The sequence below is a fragment of the Triturus cristatus genome, chromosome 7 (genome assembly GCF_964204655.1).
Source record: "Triturus cristatus chromosome 7, aTriCri1.1, whole genome shotgun sequence".
NCBI lineage: Eukaryota > Metazoa > Chordata > Amphibia > Caudata > Salamandridae > Triturus > Triturus cristatus.
The window spans coordinates 1,709,265,823-1,709,284,072 of NC_140590.1; the positions used below are offsets into that span (position 1 = coordinate 1,709,265,823).

General features: G+C 41.2%; 1 pseudogene across 1 annotated transcript; it reads left to right on the top strand.

Moving 5' to 3' along the window:
• Window positions 1-1,419: 1,419 nt before the first annotated feature.
• LOC146812832 (epidermal differentiation-specific protein pseudogene) lies at window positions 1,420-16,371 on the top strand (annotated as a pseudogene). Its single transcript, XR_014966915.1, has 3 exons — window positions 1,420-1,464; window positions 3,836-3,898; window positions 13,863-16,371. The product of XR_014966915.1 is annotated as an epidermal differentiation-specific protein pseudogene (transcript).
• Window positions 16,372-18,250: the final 1,879 nt, after the last annotated feature.

An 18,250-nucleotide genomic window follows, 5' to 3' on the forward strand; every position in this document is an offset into this window, starting at 1 on the left:
GAGACCGATATTAAACGCTGTATGGCATTAGACTCACACATTTCTTTACAGTTGAGTACTCTTGCGAATGGCTGTGCTACTTTTGACAGAGTCTGGGTTGGACACAAACCAGCATTCCCTCTTGCTTGGATGTGGGACAAAAATGGGATTGATCACATTGGTGCAGCACTGGTATCCCGTATCACATGCTGAGTTTCTCTTTGCACTGGACCTTACCTGTTAGGAGGAGCATCACAGGTTCCACCAGTAGCGGTCAGTGCAACCTCCAGGTGTCAGGGTTGGAATGCATTCTGAAGCCTTCATACCTTCTGTTCCAGTGGTGACTGCTGCTACCATATCTGACCTTTGACCCCCAGAAGCACTGCCAAAGGGAACAGGTCTAGCATTAAGCTGCTGATGTCTGCAAACACAGGCATGCACAAAGGAGCTCAGGCTGTTTGTGCTGAATCTTTGTGCAACCGGTGTATTTCTGTGCTTGCTATGTCTACCTGTATGTGGCAATGTCAATGATATTTCTATAGCTCTTACTACCTGGATGGAGCCTTTTTTAGTGAACTCAGCGGCTGAAGGAAATAAAGACAGATGGTTGTAAATCCCTTTCTGTGGTCTGGATCAGCAGGAGGTTAGTGGCCAGTATTCGTAGCTGATGTTGTCATTTACCATTGATGTCCCAGGGATCAAGATACTATTTCATTTCAATTCACTAACTAAATGACTCCCTTGACTCTGTAAGGGAAAGACAGATATCTTTTAAGCAGACTAGGTGGCGGATTTAAAAGAAGGTGTCATGGGATGAAAAACCTAAATTCACTTAGAGACTCATGTCCCCCCAAAAAGGTGTTCTGATGACTCCATGTGCAAAAGGTGTCACCAGGACACAGAGTGACCATATGCAGGCAAAGTGTCTGATGAATGGTTCTGGAAAGTTGCCCATCATACAACCCATGTGGTCTTCTAACTTAAAGATTTAATCTTTTATTAACTTAAAATTTAAATATAAATATTTAAACTTGCATAGCACGTTCACCCTGTGGTGGGGAGAACCGACCACGTATTTGATATAATACTTGCAACAATCGCTCACCAAGATCAGGAGCTCAATCTGTGCAGCTAGTCGTGAAAGGTCTCTCACACGTCACCAGTTCCTGCTGATCCACGTTTGTCTAAACCGAACCAGTTCTGTGACATCGTCTCAGCACATTGGACAGGGTTGGTTTATTCACACTTGTGACTTTAAGAATGTATTCTGTCTGCCTGAAGAGATGTGCTTATATTTGCATTTTTAGACATTTCAAGGAATGCTTAGAAACTGAATCAATTAGAGAGTTGCTTAAAACTCAACTGGGGGCTGATTACATATGGAAAATAGTGCCCTGGAGGTCTGGGAGGGGCAGATGCCAGGCCTTATATAGTGGGTGTCTGGAAGGCATGTGAAAGGAGAGACTGAAGAGGGGACATCTGCTGGTGAGTACTGTGCATAGATGCTAGCACTCATTTTTGCGAACTAACATAGTCTGAGAGAGGGTGTAGGTGTGCGGCTTCTATCGTCATTGTGTTGGTGATGCCCAGTCACTCTGCCTTTACTGCGGCATAAACAAATCAGACACATCACATAAATGCATTTCCCACACATCCACATAAGCCTAACTTGCATGTATGCTGACGTACATAAAACTCATGCAAACATACATGCAAATACATATCTGTAAACCCACACACGTCACATATGAATCAAGTTACACAGGTACATGAGTGTGCGCACACATGTACACACATGTATACACACTGACACATACACACAATCACAGATATTGGGAGAATGATTAAACCCCCGTTTTTACTCTATTTACTCCTGTCAGGTAGGCAAATAATAATATGTAGCATGTGCCAATGTATTTACTAATAAGTGATTGTATGCACAATTATGTATATTCTATGTACTTATCACTGAGCAGTGATGAAAATGGGCCAATCAATCCATTGCTTGTCTTAAGATCTTGTGAACACTCACAAACTGGTGAGTTTGTGGACATTCACAAATTACACCCATTCTCATCCTGGATGGGGTCAGAGAATTGCTCCAGCAAAGGGTTGGAGTAAATTCTTCTCCAGGGTGGAACAGACGATGGAATGTCACCAAACCCCTGTCAGGGACATTGAAACGTAGGGAACGGGATTTATCCAAGAAGAAAATGCTTTCCCCAAGGATATAAATTACACTTTTAACATGCATTGGTAAAGCTAATAGGTCTGGCTATAAAGTGCTAACAACTGCAAACAGCATTTGTAATGTCAGTGTTTGCTTGTGTTAGTGCATTAAAACCAGGTAGACATTGAGCCGCAGATATTACAACATTTACTTTGTTGTGCACAATGACATTAGTGCATGTTGTGATACACTTTCTGAAACTAAAAACCACTTGATACAAAGTAATACACTGAACAACACAACACACTTTGATTGTTAAATACTAAGTGGCATCCTCACAGATGACACAAGGTTACACTAACATACACTGCAACACCAATACATGATGTTAATAATAATAATGATGTTGCTGATGCTGCTGTGGATAAAAAGTTGGGAGAACAGAAGAAGTGAGAGAGGGGCCAGGGACCTCCACGTCTCACTCTTGGTGCAGGTAGAGAGAAGGACAGACCAATGCCTATGGGGAACAGGTGACTGGGAGGGTGGGACCTTTAATTGTGTGTGTGCGCATACAAGTGAACACGGAAGTTGGTGTATGCCCAGTTTTGTGACACTGAAGGGTCACACCAGGTAGGCGCATGGGCAGTTTTGTGACATTGAAGGGTCAAACCAGTGTCAATGGATGTGTGTGTGTTTGTGGTTGACTATAGGTGATTGTAAAGACTGTGACTGAGTGTGGAAAAGTGTGGGTGCGACAAGTGTGAGTTGTTTTCAAATGTTAGCATGTAATCCAACTCTGAGAGTGCATATGTGGGAATTAGGTGATTGTTTGATTTGTGAATTATGAGTATGAGTAACCGAATATGGCAATGAGTGCAAGTAGAAGTATAGTTGAGTGTGCACTGAGCGAGTGACTGTGAACGCCTTCATGAAGGTGTAAGTTAACCCTTCTGTGGATGAGTTCGTGAGAGACTCAGTGAATAAGATAGTTAGTGTCAGTGAAATAAATTCATGGTATCCAAGTGTGCATATGTGAAAGTGAGTTAGATGGTCATGTTTGGGCATAATGGAAGCACTCAATCAACTTTTTACCTCACTGGGCAAAGCTTTGATGTATCCCATAAAAAAGGTGCTACAGTGTGAAATGTAGTGAGAGAAGTGTTGAAGGTTAGGAGTACGAATTCAAGTTCTGCTTAGAGGCAGTGACGTAGCAAGGATCCTATGGGCCACAATGCAATGAACAATATTAGAGCCCCAGTCTCTGAGTTTTGTATTACAGCCATTAATTGAGGTGAGTTGAGACCTAGATCCACTGCACCTGCTGCACTACTGTGTAGTAATTCACTCAACAGGATTCAATTAAAGAGTGATTTATTGATCCAAAAGACTACACAGCTGATCATCTGCCAAGTACATCCATGTCCCCAGTCAGTTGAAACAGAGTTGAATCATAACATTCCAAATTCAACAAGATGCAATGACATCACAAACCCAATGACAGCTGTATCAGAGAATGGTAAATGTTACATGAAACTTAGAGCACAGAATATAACATACTGCTAGTACACCTCTGCTTAGAGGTGGGTGTGTGGTAAGGATTCACAAATTAGTCGAGCACTTCCTATGTTTCAGCACGATTCACACAGACTAAAGCGTAATGACCTTTTGTATTATTTTGAGTTATAGGACATACAGACAAGCAGGAAACGCAGATTCCCACTTCCGACAGAGAAAGAGAGCTACACCAAGGTAAATTTATTTCACACATGTTCCCGTTCCAAATCTTAATGAAACTGAGACACATCAAAACCTGTTTATAGTGCCATTCTAGTAGAAAAAGAAACTGACAAATGTATTGTTTTCATGTTTCCTTTGTGAGCCCAGTGCATGAATTGTTTTTGCTAGAAGACAGAATCAACAAGTATTAAAATAGCACTTTCATACATTTAACATGAAACATTTATTCCCTAGGCTTCCTCTTCCTCGTCCCATTCCTTTCGTACATGAGTAATATGCCACCTTTACTGCCCCTTGTTCACCCAATCCTAAGCCTTTGTACACCTCCCAACTCCAAGGAGCTCCTCCCACAAACCCCTCTCACTCAGCTGCACGTCCAGTGTCTTTTTTGTGCCATTCCTTTCACTTTCACTGGGGATGCTGGAGACCCCTTTTGCAGTAGACAGAGTGAGGGAGAACTCTTTCTTTTAAGGTAAGGAACTATATTTTTCTTTTTAGCTGGAGCAGGCTTTTAGTGTCTCTTCACTGTGACTGGGGACATGTGGCATGTGAAAGGTGCTCCATTCCAATTTATTTCGATCCAATGTTATTGTAATTGCATTTATATAGTGCTTACTACTCCTGGCGAGGCGTTGAAGTGCTTTTTAACGAGTAGCCCTCTACTCTGGAACCCAAAAGGATTAGTGAGGTGCAGGGGCCCTTTTCTCTGCTCTTGGTAAGTGGTGCATTGCCCACTTGCTCTTTATGTGAATACGTGTGTGGTGTACCTGCCTTTGTTCCGTAGCCTCAGTCATTGCACCAGTCTGCTCTTGTATTAGCCACAGGCTGTAGCCCCCTCTTGTTCTATTAAACGCTGGCAGATAGGGCTCAAGCTGGTGCATAGAGCCGCTGTCTTTGCCCTCATGCAGGACTCACCTACTTCCATTCTCGGCCTCGAGGTAGAGAGGCTGGGAGGGGCTTTTAATTTATGGGCGGAGGATGTCTGGGTCACACTTTACATTTTATGTTTTGTTGCATAAATTAAATGTGATCTTATGTTGACTTCCTTGGAGCTCCCTTTAAAATAAAAAGGATGAGAGTTTCTTGAAAGAGGCACACAGTAGCCCATGTAGTCATGTTACTGCGTGCTATGGTTTAGGACCTCGGCACTATGTAAAGGGGATTGGATTTTGTCTGCTTGTTTTCCCTGCTGGAGTACATCAGCCAGCAGATATCTCCATGGTGTTGATCATAGGGGCAGAAGATGTAGGTCCCCTTTATTCTGTGAGAGGAAACTACAATCATGGTCAGGTCACTGACAGCTTTAACCACCAGCGGAACAAGTCCTCTCAGTTTGAGAACTGAACACTAAAGTGAATAAAAAAGACCCAATGATGATGCTTTTCACGTAGCCTATCAGGCAGAGAACCAAGATATAAAGCACTGCAGGTTTATTGTGAATGAGGGTTTTTAAACAATGAGAACCCAAAACCCTGGAAATACACAGGGCATGTGATTCATTCTCCTTTGATATTAAGTATACCTGACGGAAGTGGAATGAATCTCAGCTTCTCCCTCCCTCTCTCGATTAAAAGAAAAAGGAAAGCCTGCTGAGGTCAGCAGACCAACATGTCTGTGAATGCTTTTTAATAAACTAATCTTTGTTTTTCTGTTGAAGTACAGCCTTTATTTCATTAAAGGCAAATAGGATGTTCTTCAAAAGTGAATCAATCAGGTTTGTAGCTGTTATCATTGGCTTGTCACAATAACCAAATGAGGCCTCCCGTACTGAGCATAAGATCTCCCACAAGGCAACCACCAGGGATACAGTCATCCATTTGTACCGTAGACAAAATTACAGTTGGCAAAGCAAAACTATCTCTCCTATGAGGACCTAGCAAGGATTCTGACAGTGCAAATCTACTATACCCACGGTGTGCACCAAAACGCATTCCTACTATAGTAATCTGTGATAATCCAGGTAACAAAATGTCTATCTGTAGGTTTTTATTCAGAGTAATAGAGATCCACCTTTAAATGCTATTGACTTTAACATATGCTTTTCACAATCAATATGTTAGGCCCACTAACTATTTTAATAAGCAATCAGACATATAGCCTTCGTCATTGGTTTATCAGCTCAAGACCTTTGTTCTGAGTGTAAACTTTCCAAAAAGCAACCATCTGGCATACAATCATAAAAATAGAATAGTATACAAAATTACAGTTGGCAAAGCAAAATCCTCTCTCTCCTAAAAATATCCGTTTCTCAATAAATATGGCAGGTCTAGTGCCTTTACATAATGTTTCGTAAGAAACAGATCAGGCCAATAGCCATGATCACTGGCTTGCACCATAATCAACTCCCCACTGCTTTGACACAAGCCAATAATTACAAAACAAGCAGTATTTTTAATGGGAGAACACACATTCAGCCCAATCGAGACCTGTACTCAGGGAAACTAACATGTTAGTGGAGGCTAAACTGCTCTCAATGTAAGACTCTGAAAGCCCTCTTTTGTTAATCCCATAAAACTAGGCGACCGTTACACTGTCATCCGACCTAAACATCTATGTACATTAGTGTATATCTGGGCTCTTAAAACTGAAATCTATGACTGCACTCCTCACACCTGTGCTGCCACTAGAGAAAACAAACACTGTAAATTATCTAGGTATCTAAGACACCTTAATGGCATTACAATGTCATATATGTGTTCCTGGCAGGCAGGAGGATAAATAGCATGTTTTTCTGGAAGCACACAACTTCTGCCCAATCAAAACATGTACTCCCAGCTAACAAGATGTGAGTGGAGCCAAAGCGACTCTTCTGTTAGGGCTTCTCCAGCTCTTTGTTTAGGTTGATCGCTTAATGTCTGATAATCTGTTGTGCTGTCAAGCTAGACCTAAAAGGGTCTCCTCTGCTACCTGGGGACCAACTGAAATGTCCAGTAGAGGAAGCAAAATGAAATAAAAGGGCTACCTCTGGAGTCGCTAAAGTCTACTGAAGGGAAAACATGAATTATAAAGCACAGTAGCTATGTTCCTTCTTTTAGAGGCAGCACACAGCTTCATCCAATCAAATCATGTACTCCTGGCTCCCAAGATGTGGGCAGAGACAAAACCCCTCTCTCCTGGTGGATCTCACACAATTGTCTGGCGATCATGAAAAGTTCAATTGGACAGCCGGGTTCCCTTTACGTCATGCTCAATTTTACCATGTGTATCGAAAAGTATTGTTGAATAGGATGCCTGGAAATCTTATGCTAAAACAGTTTTCTAGTACCAATAGTTGTCGATTCCAAAAAGCAGAAAATCTGTAACTGTTCTTATGAGTACAATTATGGCTGCAGATTTCCTAATTCTGATGAATTGAGACAATGTGTTGATGCATGTTGTATTTCTGAGATTGGCATGAAGTAAAATGGAGTCCATGAAAAGTTGCATTATAAGCACACATTCAATTTTGGGGCTGCGTAATACACAGACTCTGTGTAAGCACACATGGTTTCACTTTCACATTAACACATGCAAAGACCCTTGCATTGACACAAGCAAAGACCCACATACACAAGCACTACTCAGAAAAACAATACCACATAAACACATACAGCAAACTGGCTAAGAAATTCACAGGCCACAAAGGGCATAACAGGATTCAGACTTTGGGGGTGGAAGGCTAACACTTGAATTAGTGGATCCATCAACACGCCCATCTTCAGAATCCTTTTGAGACCAAGTCAAAATTACTTATGGGGCGTCTATTCTGGTACAACGTGAATGTCAAATAGAAAATTCTCAATCAAATACGGCAACTTACAGTAGTCTCAATGTAATAGATATTTTACCAAAGAAGTTTGGGAAGGTGAGAAACCTGAGAGTGGAAGATATTTACACTAGAGTAAATAGCTGCAAACTTCAATATTTTGTGGTCATGCCTTTGGAGGGTTACATGCATTCGATATCAAAAAAGCAAAAGAAATGAATCTGTAATGTAACTGCTGCTCATTTAAAGTTCTCCAATACATTTAGGTCGAGTTTGCAGTATGTATGTAAAAAGAAAATCAAAATAGTATTGATGAGATGTGGAGGAAAGTAGAAAAAGGGAAAAAAAAACTCTGCATTTACAAGTTTTCTAAGTTTTGAGAGATTGAGGAACAAAACAAGCATGAACTTCAGCCATCCTCTTATTTATATGTTGGTAAGAGAAATCAGGAAATGTAGACATATCTTCAAGACAACAGTTATAGTCCGGAACATCATTCCATGAAATATCAAATGTCCTCAATAAAATCTGAAAATAAAGAAAATGTAAATAATGAGCATATAATATCAAGTGGCTGCAATATCGTGACCACAATATTGAGAAGATAAGTGCATATGCTAAGTTTAGATTTACTATTCATAACTCCAAATCTATATCCCTTTACTATATAAATATCGAGAACTAAAATATTGATATTTTAGTCCTCGATATTTTGGTCACATATTCTATACTTGATTTCCTGGATCTAGTCTACACCCATGTTTACCATGCAACAAAGTGGGTGGTTTGGATCCCTCTTTTACAGCTTAGAAAATGTTCTTTCTAGGATGTACTCCAGACAAGCCTTTCTGTAGAATGAGGCATCCCACAGCAGCGTGTTCTACATCCTGGGGCACCTACAACAGATGCACAAAGTGGTGTACTGTTTCTGCACCTCATGTCGCCTGCCAAGGTAAAGGATTAACCAGGGAAAGACAACTGGGTAGGCTTAACATAGAGACTTCCTCACCTTTAACCAGAGTCTTCAGTTGCACGCTTCACACCTGCAATCCACCAATTGCCAGTACTCAGAAGACTAATCAGCAACAGCATCTTGCTATCCAAAAGGCCTTCTTGGGATAACTAAAGGAGCACTGTCTCCACACCCCTCACTTCACTGTCCCAGTCTTCCCACTCCACCTGCAGGAATATAAGCTATCCACTTCGACTGTCTGGGAATACAGTTGTCACCTTCCATTTTGTGGAAGGACAGGTCAGGGGTATTCAAAAAGCATACCACTGACCTCCACTACTCTAGTTCACTCAAACACAAAATGCAGTTGCTACATTAGTGTCACACACCAACAAGCTGGGTGTTAGCGCAAATGCTTCTAATGTTTTTGTTAAATCTGTATCATCATACTCATAATTCCACTCGCTAAAAAAACAATCATGTGGGGGAGGGATGAATGAGAATACAGGAGAGAATAACAGGGGGACGATAACCAATGCGAAAGAGGGAAGAGATTAGTGAATAGTTAAGTTAGGAAAGTAATGAAAGAGTTAAGTTGAGAGAGATTCAAAATCATGACAGGAGAAGAACAAGAAAGAGGGACAGAAGAGAGGGGAATGTTGGGTGGTCCAGAAGGGATGGTGTAAAAAGACCTCTGTGAGATGTGAGATTGCATGTGGAACAATTCATACATGTAAACTTAGACCTGAAGACCTGAAGTCTAGGTTTAGGCCTGAAGTATAAGGGCCATATGCAAAAAGGTCAACTTAGACTTCAGGTTTAAGATTGCCTTTGTGAATGGGCCCTTAGACTTCAAGTCTAAACTTAGACTTCAGGGCTAAACTTAAACCTCAGGGCTAAGTTTACCTTTGTGAATTGGGGCCAGGGTATCTTTCTGCCTTCAGAGTGACATTGTAGCTAATGTGGCTGTAAGGTGAAGGGAGACAGCCCTACCACTTTGAAGATACTGCTTCCCAAAACCACCAGTTATCAATAGTCTATGAAGTTCAACCAGGAGTGACTAGTTGCGAAAAAAAACTGAGAGGCGCAGCTTCCCCGAAACAATTAATGAAGATCTAGTGGGTCTATCGAGGTGCATCATAGGTGTAAGCAACATAAAGTAGTGTCTTTTTAAAACCACCAAGGTTATAGTTCTTATGAGGTTCATAGGGGCCAACCAGGAAGATGCAAAAGCACAACCCCCTAAGAGACACAGGTTTCAAGACCCACCAGCTAATAATCGTATATCAGGTCTACCTAGAAGCAGAGCAGCCCCCATAAACTGATAGGCAAACAGATAATTGAGGGTTATAGACACAAATCAGACACAGTAGTATGTAGGAAAGTACATAGGAAAAAATGAATATCCAAGAAGTGGATTATGGGTTATCATCAGGTGAGTGTTCTTCAGGGTCAGAGACCCTGGTCAACTGCCAAAGAATGTATCTGTTTGCTTCCATCTCCCTAGTAAACAGTGGAGATTGTGCAAGTGTGAGTTTGAGAAGGTGAGGTGGAAGGCTCCAAAGTGCAGCTTAGTCACCTGGCCTCAGGGCAGGATTAATCTAACAGGCTGAAAAGTAGCACTGATCCTGGCTGAGAACCTTCAAAACCAAATTACACATAGATATTGGCAGTGTGACATAGTTCTCGATCACAGTACAAGTTAGACACTGGTTTTATGCTCAAATTACTAGAGGACTAGAAATGTGGATGGTAACACAACCTGGGCTACCATCTTTGACAATTGTCACATGTTTAAAGTAGGTTTAGTAATTCAGCAAACTTGGTCTATTTGTGTAAATAATAAAGTGTATGGATGAAAACACTGTAAGAACATTCAGTTATATGTGAGCTAACACTCAATTGAAAGCTTGGACAAATTATTTGACAGTGCACAGTAGGTCTTTTCCCAAACAAAAGTGGAAGCAATTTTGGCATGTAATTAATGTTAGTAAATGAATACTTTCTGGTGTTGCACATCTGCATTTGATGATTTGGGTTTAACTACTGTTAAATTTCAGGAGTTTGCTTTCGAGAATTTTCCAGTGATCTTGTCCAATCCTGTCACTTCCTGATACCATTATTCTTTATGGGCTCTTTGTAATCTACACTTTTAACAAACCCTGAATCAACTGGTTTAACTGAAAAAACTTTATGTGTGAGTGTTTTAAATCATTAGGAAATTAATCTCTTAGTCCGAAAATATATTTTCTGCACAAAGGCATCAAAATATATGCCAGCATACTGCTCCGGGAATTATTGCTATGATCCTGTGTGAAAAGGCTTACTACCCTTCTATCAAAAAGGCGTTCATGAAAGAGGGTCTATGGTGGACAACATACTTGTCCTCCCATACCTTGCCCATGAAGCAGCAACACATAATTCAACGCTGCTGTTTGTTTGTTTGTTTCATCAACTACTCAGCAGAATTCGAAAGAGTTGCCCAGAACATCTTTGGTAGGGGTTATTGGGTTGGAACATTTATACAAATTGCTATGAGCAATCAGGTCCTTATAAGGCAAGACCTGAGTACGAGTTAAACTCATGGGGCAGATGGCCAATGCCAAGAATGACACTGACCGAGGTCTGAAACAGAGCTATGTGCTGGAGCCAATGCTATTCAATCTTTATACTGCGGATCTAGACCCAGCCTTAGTAGGAGCCAATCTAGTCACTCCTAAAATTGGACACTGGAGAATTCCACTCATACAGTATGCCGGTGATCTAGTACTTTTCGACCATGCAAAATCTGGTTTGCAAAAAGCACTCAATGCACTGAACATATACAATTTCAGGAATGAGCTTGTGGCTAATGGGAGCTAAATAAAAGTAGAACGTTTCTGGAGATGTCCTAAGAAGAGGCTTACCAGTTGCGGCCACTAAGTTTGGACTGTGTTCAACATTATATCTATTTAGGAGCATGGCTATGTGAAACTGGGAGGCCGGCTTTGCAGCTAAACAAAATGATAAGCAAAGTAATAATGGCAACATATGCCTTGTGAATATGAAACCTGATATTTGACATCCCCACAACTACAGCCATTGGTAGGGTGGTTCGTGCCAAACTTCTCCCCGCCCTCAACTCTGCTCAGGAAGCATTTCCCCGCATGATGGGCACTGCCCTAGAAAAGATCCAGTGCACAGCCTACAAGAAGTTATTCCACTTCCCATCTCACACAAGGAATACCTTGATAGGCTTGGACATCAAAACCTGGAAAGCTGGGCAATTCTTGCAACATTCTATATTCAGGCAACGGCTGCCCCCAACAACACCATGAAGGCCCTAATAGAAACAATTTTTACATCTACAAACAAGCCCAGGTCCAATAATCTGGTGGTATCTAAAGAATATGTACAACTTGCAGGCAAGAACTGGGACAATAATTTGATTAATTATACTTGCATTAAAACCGCAATAAAAGACAATTGTTCAATTGTTCATTAGAAGTAGACATGGAAGCTCTTCATGACTGGGCTCCTCATGAGTCAATAATGGAACCACAACTGCCCAAGTCAGCCAAGTCCCATCTCCATCAAGTAGTAGAAAAGCACATTTTCAAATATATTCTATTGGCCAGATTAGTCCTGCTTCCAATCAGAGAATTGAACCAAACTTGGAAATAACTTGATAATATCAACAGTTGTAGACAATGTAACTGGAGAAGAGAATCCTTGGCACACATAATTCTCTGCTGTCCGACATTGCAACATCCCCGCTGGCTCCTACCGAGGCCTTCTTACAGCATTGTATTCCGTCAGCCAAAGAGTCCGTCCCTCTTTTGTACACCCTGCAGTCAGTGGCAGACAAGGCCAAGTTTGGGGAAATTTGTAAAACAAGCCCGAAACTTATTAAAGAACATGAGTAGTCTACAGCCTTCACAACTTGCGATTCATCTCCGACTGTGGGTAACGTGAAATGGGCTTTACATTGAAGTAACAAACTTTGACTAACCCTGTCACTGGGTTTCCAGAAACTGCTGAACTTTGTATCTGAATGACATAGACCTCAATTTGCTACATTCAACTGGTACTTTATCCGCTTTGGTCCCCTATCAGCCATCATGACCAGCCTGATCTGGAGATGTCTTAGCCCACAAGAATACTTATGTGGCTGGCCGCACTTTGCCAGCAACTCTCTCCGAGGCACATAGCATCTTAACTATAAGGCCAGTTGTTGCAACAGATCTTGATAAATTCTGCTGCCACGGCCCACAAATTGTAGAACTTTAGTGCCTTCAGTATAGACCTGTCGCCACGTAATTGCCATTTTATCAAAAGTACCTTTTCATGCACTGCACTTTGCACGTTGGGTCTATGGGTGGTGTTATCATGCCCAGTAAGATCTTTAGCCGTACTCTCCCAGGCATGTGTAGCCTCTGTATATGACTCCTCATTAAGCCATCTGCACTTTACGAAATGAACTTTTTTAGACACTACACTTTTCATTTTTGGGTTGTGTCATTATGCCCAGTATGACCTTGAGTCGTACTCTCCTAGGCACATCAGCACCTTATTTATAAGGCCTTGAAAATTGTAGACCCAGGGTCATTTCCATATGTAACATTTTATTATATTTTCTGCAATTAAAAATCAAATACAGAAAAACAAATTCCTTCAGGCAGTGTACTTTGAACTTTAGCTTTATGGGTTGTGTCATTATGCCCAGCAAGATCCTGAGCCATCTGTGCCCTATAAAACACAAACCTTGTGCAGTTTCTGCATATGATTCTTCATTATGTAATCTGCACTTCATCTCTAGGCTCGGTATTTTGCACCTTAGCCCTATACTTCAGCTGGACACTACCTGTCAGTACACTTTACACGTTAACGTCCCGAGTCCTGTGGAATTTAGAATTACTACCATCCACACCATCATGACATGCTACATGTACGTCCTTAGTATGCACTCTCATTCTTTAATGATTTTAAGGAAAAAGGGGAAGCTGTTGTGATCCGAAATTTTTTATAAACTGCATTAAAGTTTTGTTTTATTCATATAGTGCTGTAAAATATGTTCTCATATAAGAAAGTTATTTTAGGAGGGTTTATTGCTCTGTTCTATCACACTGATATTTGTAGTTTATGTAACTCGTAATTAGTTTAAGTAATCTTATAATAATCTGAACATTGGCATCAAAAAATATACCTTCTTTCCTTTTAAGAGAGGAGCCTGTGCTGTGAGTTTTCACACAATCACTTATGATGTTTCTCCACTGACCAGCTGTTGTTTTGTATCACAGGATCAGCTACAGAAAACACATTGAAAACTTCATAGCTGATCACCATGAACACCATCACTGTCTATGAACATCCCAAGTTCCAGGGGCTCAGTAGGACCTATAAGGCAGATGTTGTGAGTCTGGTAACAGAGAGCTTCGGAGACTGCATCTCATCTGTGAAGGTGGTGGGGCAGCCATGGATAATGTACGAGCATCCAAACTATCAAGGATGGTTCATTGTCCTAGAGGAGGGAGAACATCCGGCGCTTGAAATGAATGACAAGGCATCTTCTCTGAAGATGATCACTGACGACCTGACCAATCCAAAGATCACAGTCTATGAGCATCCCAATGCCTCTGGTAGTCAATCAGTTATGACTCAAGAGACCAATCTATCGTTTGGAAACATGAATGATAAGATATCCTCCCACAAAGTCCAGAGTGGAGCATGGCTTCTGTACGAGAATCCAAATAGAGGGGGGAGGTATATTTTAGCCAGGGCTGGTGAATATCTGGCAAACTACTGTGATGTTGGTTTAAACGATCAAGTATCCCATGTGTATCCGCTGCGCCGTGGGAAACCCTCTGTCACCGCCACACTTCTATGGGACAAGAAAAAGACAGAGAGTGAAAAGAACATCCAGGCAGATCAGTATTTTTACGTCAACAACACAGACAGTGAGCAAGAGTTCACTGCTGCTTCTTGCAAAGAGTATGAAAAATACGTCTCCCACAGCTTTGAATTCAGCAATGAGTCTTCAGTCAAGGTGGGTGCCTCATTTAGCTTGCAAGGAGTGGTCAATATTGATGCAGAGGCATCCACCACCTTCTCAGTAAAGAAAGATGAGGTTCAGGCATTCACCACGAGGAAGAAGGCAGAGTTAAGTTTGCCGATGAAGGTACCACCACGCACAAAAATAACAGTCAGTTTCATGAGCAAGGAGGTGACCATCTCAGTTCCAGTGGAGCTGAAAATTTTCCAGGGGAGTAAGACGGTGACTGAATATGGCACATACCACTGTGAGTCTGGCACAGATATCTACATTGATGTGCAATCTGACACCATTAGTAAAGTGTAGTATCAGTCACACTTTCTTCTTGTTATGGGCTACGCCTAAACATTGATATGCTATTCTTTGATTGATTGGGCTTTTTTTGAATAAGGGTATATATATATATACCCTAAGCATCTCTGCTTAAAAGATCTCTGTCTGAAAACTTGTGCAAATCAAACTAATTCATACCCTAGAACCTAATTGTCAGAGCTGCACATGTGTTGTTCTGCTGTCCGCAGTACAGGAGCCAAATCCATACTCTGACTGTGTGTTACTGTTTTCTGGAGTCAAACTTCTGTCCCATAGGTTTTAGTTGATGTGCATTATGATAGATCACTGGTGCCTTGCTCAATGTTTTTGAATAAGCCAAATACTGTAAGCAAGAGCATAAGTCTCTGGGCGGGTAGGACCATCTCTAGGGTTTTCATCATCAGCAGGGCACACTTGCAGAATTTGCGCCAAATTCACAAAGAAGGGCCTAAAGCTGTGCTTGAAGATTTACACCTACATTCAAGTGTAGAATTACAACTTTCTGGAATGCCCACACTTTTCCAGGAATATGCATGGTCCAGTTGTAGGTTTTCCATTCTTAGGAAGGTCATGTGACATTCGCGGAAAGATCCCAATCCTCTGCAGAGTTACTTACCCATAGCAGAGAACTCCACAATGAGGGAATAGAAGCCCCTGTGCAAATGCACATTATTTTCTCCTTGGAAATCGTACTGGTCCTACAATCCCAGCAAAGTTCTAGCTGCTAATTCCCCATCTCACGTGGCTGATCTACAGCTCTTTCGAGGCAAGAAAGAGGAAGAAGAAGAACTTGTGAATGCCCACAAACATCACTAACCATGCCTTGTAATGCCCACTTCCCACCTTGAGTGGAATACATAGCTGCGGAGCACGCCAATAGGCTAATGCCTGCCTAGAATCACATTACGATTTCCTGGCAGGTGCAACTGAACTACATTAACCTGTGTCAATATTCATCCAATCAAATGAAGCAGGGGCATAGCAAGGTCACCGTAGGGTCCTAATGCAAGCATCAAACATGGGCCCCCTTTATGGAAAAAAACCCCTGATATTTCTGGTGCAGATAACCCTCCTGCATTCTAGCCCCAGGTGCCATTGCACCTCCTGTACCATTGGTAGCTACATTCCAGAATGGATAAACATTCAAGCGCAGCTGTACTGGATTACTGGACTTTAGATTGTTTGTCATTTTTTGCTCATTATATTACATTTTAGTTGGTATAAGTAAAATATTTCTGTACTGCTTTTAAATCTAAACAAATAACCCCCCATGAAATGAAATAAACAAAGTAAATTATTTTGCATGTGTCTGAATTAAGGATTACTTTTGTTTTTGTTTTTTTCTCCAATATGGGAAACAAGCCAATGACCAATGTTTTCATTTCCTGTATGATTATATCTGTTTCTGCTTGAGAACGAATACATCTACATTTTCAACAGTTCAAGAGTGCATTTGTGTGATCATTATTTTACATTGGAAAACTTTATTGTCACCATCACAGACTGATATATTGGATGTTTACCAAAGAGCCAGGGGTACTAAAATTGATGTCAGTTACTTTGACCTCTCTCTCCCAATGATATTGGCGGAAATTATCACATGACCAATTAACTTTGATGGCATCACAGGAAAATGCTCTATCTAACCTTTGGGCTTGATGATAATACAGGAAGTGACACCACTCTACATTAACCTCTTGAGTGCCCATGACGAGATGGTCTCGTCATGGGCCGCGGTTGCGCTGTGCCCATGATGAGACTATCTCGTCATGAACCCCGCCCGCTAATGAAAGGGCCGGCACAGGGCGGGGAAAGGGCGGGGCACTCAAGGGGTTAACAAATCGTACAATAAAAAAAAGTATAACAAGGTAACAATAACTATACCAATAGAGATAAAACTCTACACATTCTATAAGCCATATATTAACTATGGTCCCACCATGTTACGCGAAAGGTACAAAGATGATGGACTAAGGGCAAACGAATCATTGTCTAGCAGTACTGTACTACTTATTCCCAAGTACACCCTCTAATGCTCCATCTCACTTCAATCCTCATATTCCCAGACTTTGCCTCACCTGCCCAGTTATAAAGCCAGAGGAGCATTTGTGTTGGATCTGCCCTCTCTCCGAACCAGTCTGGACACTGACTACATGGGTGCAGCTCCTGGGTATAAATGTATCTGCCACAACGTGCGGCTGCCCAGCTCACACCAGGTGCCAGATCCTCTGCATCTTCTTGTAACTACCACTGGGTGACAGGAAACCACAGTGTCTAGTCTAGTAGCAGCAGGTTTAATTTAGTGATTGAATTGTTATGTTTTAATACAAACTAAGCCAGCTTGTCCAGGTGTTTATAATGGCGTGGGTTTACATTCACAAAATCTGTTTGGAATGTACAGTGCACCTTCCACTATCTGAACTGCTTCCTGTGGATTGTTTAATCACATTAGCCCATGTGATTGAGATGATGAGCCTTTACCCTAGGAGCTACTACTGTGAATAGAAGCATTGTAAATTTGTATGAATTAAAGCTTTGTACAGTTGTAGAACAAAATATTGCCTACTGAAACATTGAGCTACCAAAATATCTTGACAAATTATAACAAAAGTACACACAGAAAAATATATAAAAACAAAAACAATTAATTTGATGGCAACAAAATGGCCATCATGCAGTAGAATAGAATAAAAGAAGCTCTGGCAGAAATATTACAGATCAAAATAATTATTTGTTGAGATATCTATCACGGGATTCTTGGAATTAAAAATTGCAACAAGATATAATAAGGTATATGTGCTCAGTCTTCAATGATCACTCATTGGGGTAACAAAGTGAAAAAAGAAGGGTAAGCATGGCACACACAAAGAGCAGTGTTGGTCGATAATCATCATTTCTTATGACATTTGCACCTATAGTCAACAGCGCTTCAAAACCACAAGCAATGGTGAATCAGCATCAAGACCACAGTATGGAAGGAGTCAGAGGCACCTAGAACACCCGAGGAAATCAATAAAGGGAGAAAAATTGGGGCCAATGACTCAATAGAAAATAGAGTGCAGCCGGGTAGTCATCATTAAATGTAGGTATCATCCTAACACAAGGGCAAGTGACCTAAAGCTTCTTATAAATTCACACGCAAAAAGCATTAAACAAGAGCCTGATAGATGTGTTTAAATTATTATAAAAAGTTCCAACAGCAAAAGGGAAAAACACGACACACTGGTTGAAGAAAGGGTGATGCACCAGGATTTACTCACCGCTGTCAAAGCCCAGTTTGTTGGGGAAGTCTAGAAATAAGGGAACATGCTAAATATAATTCCC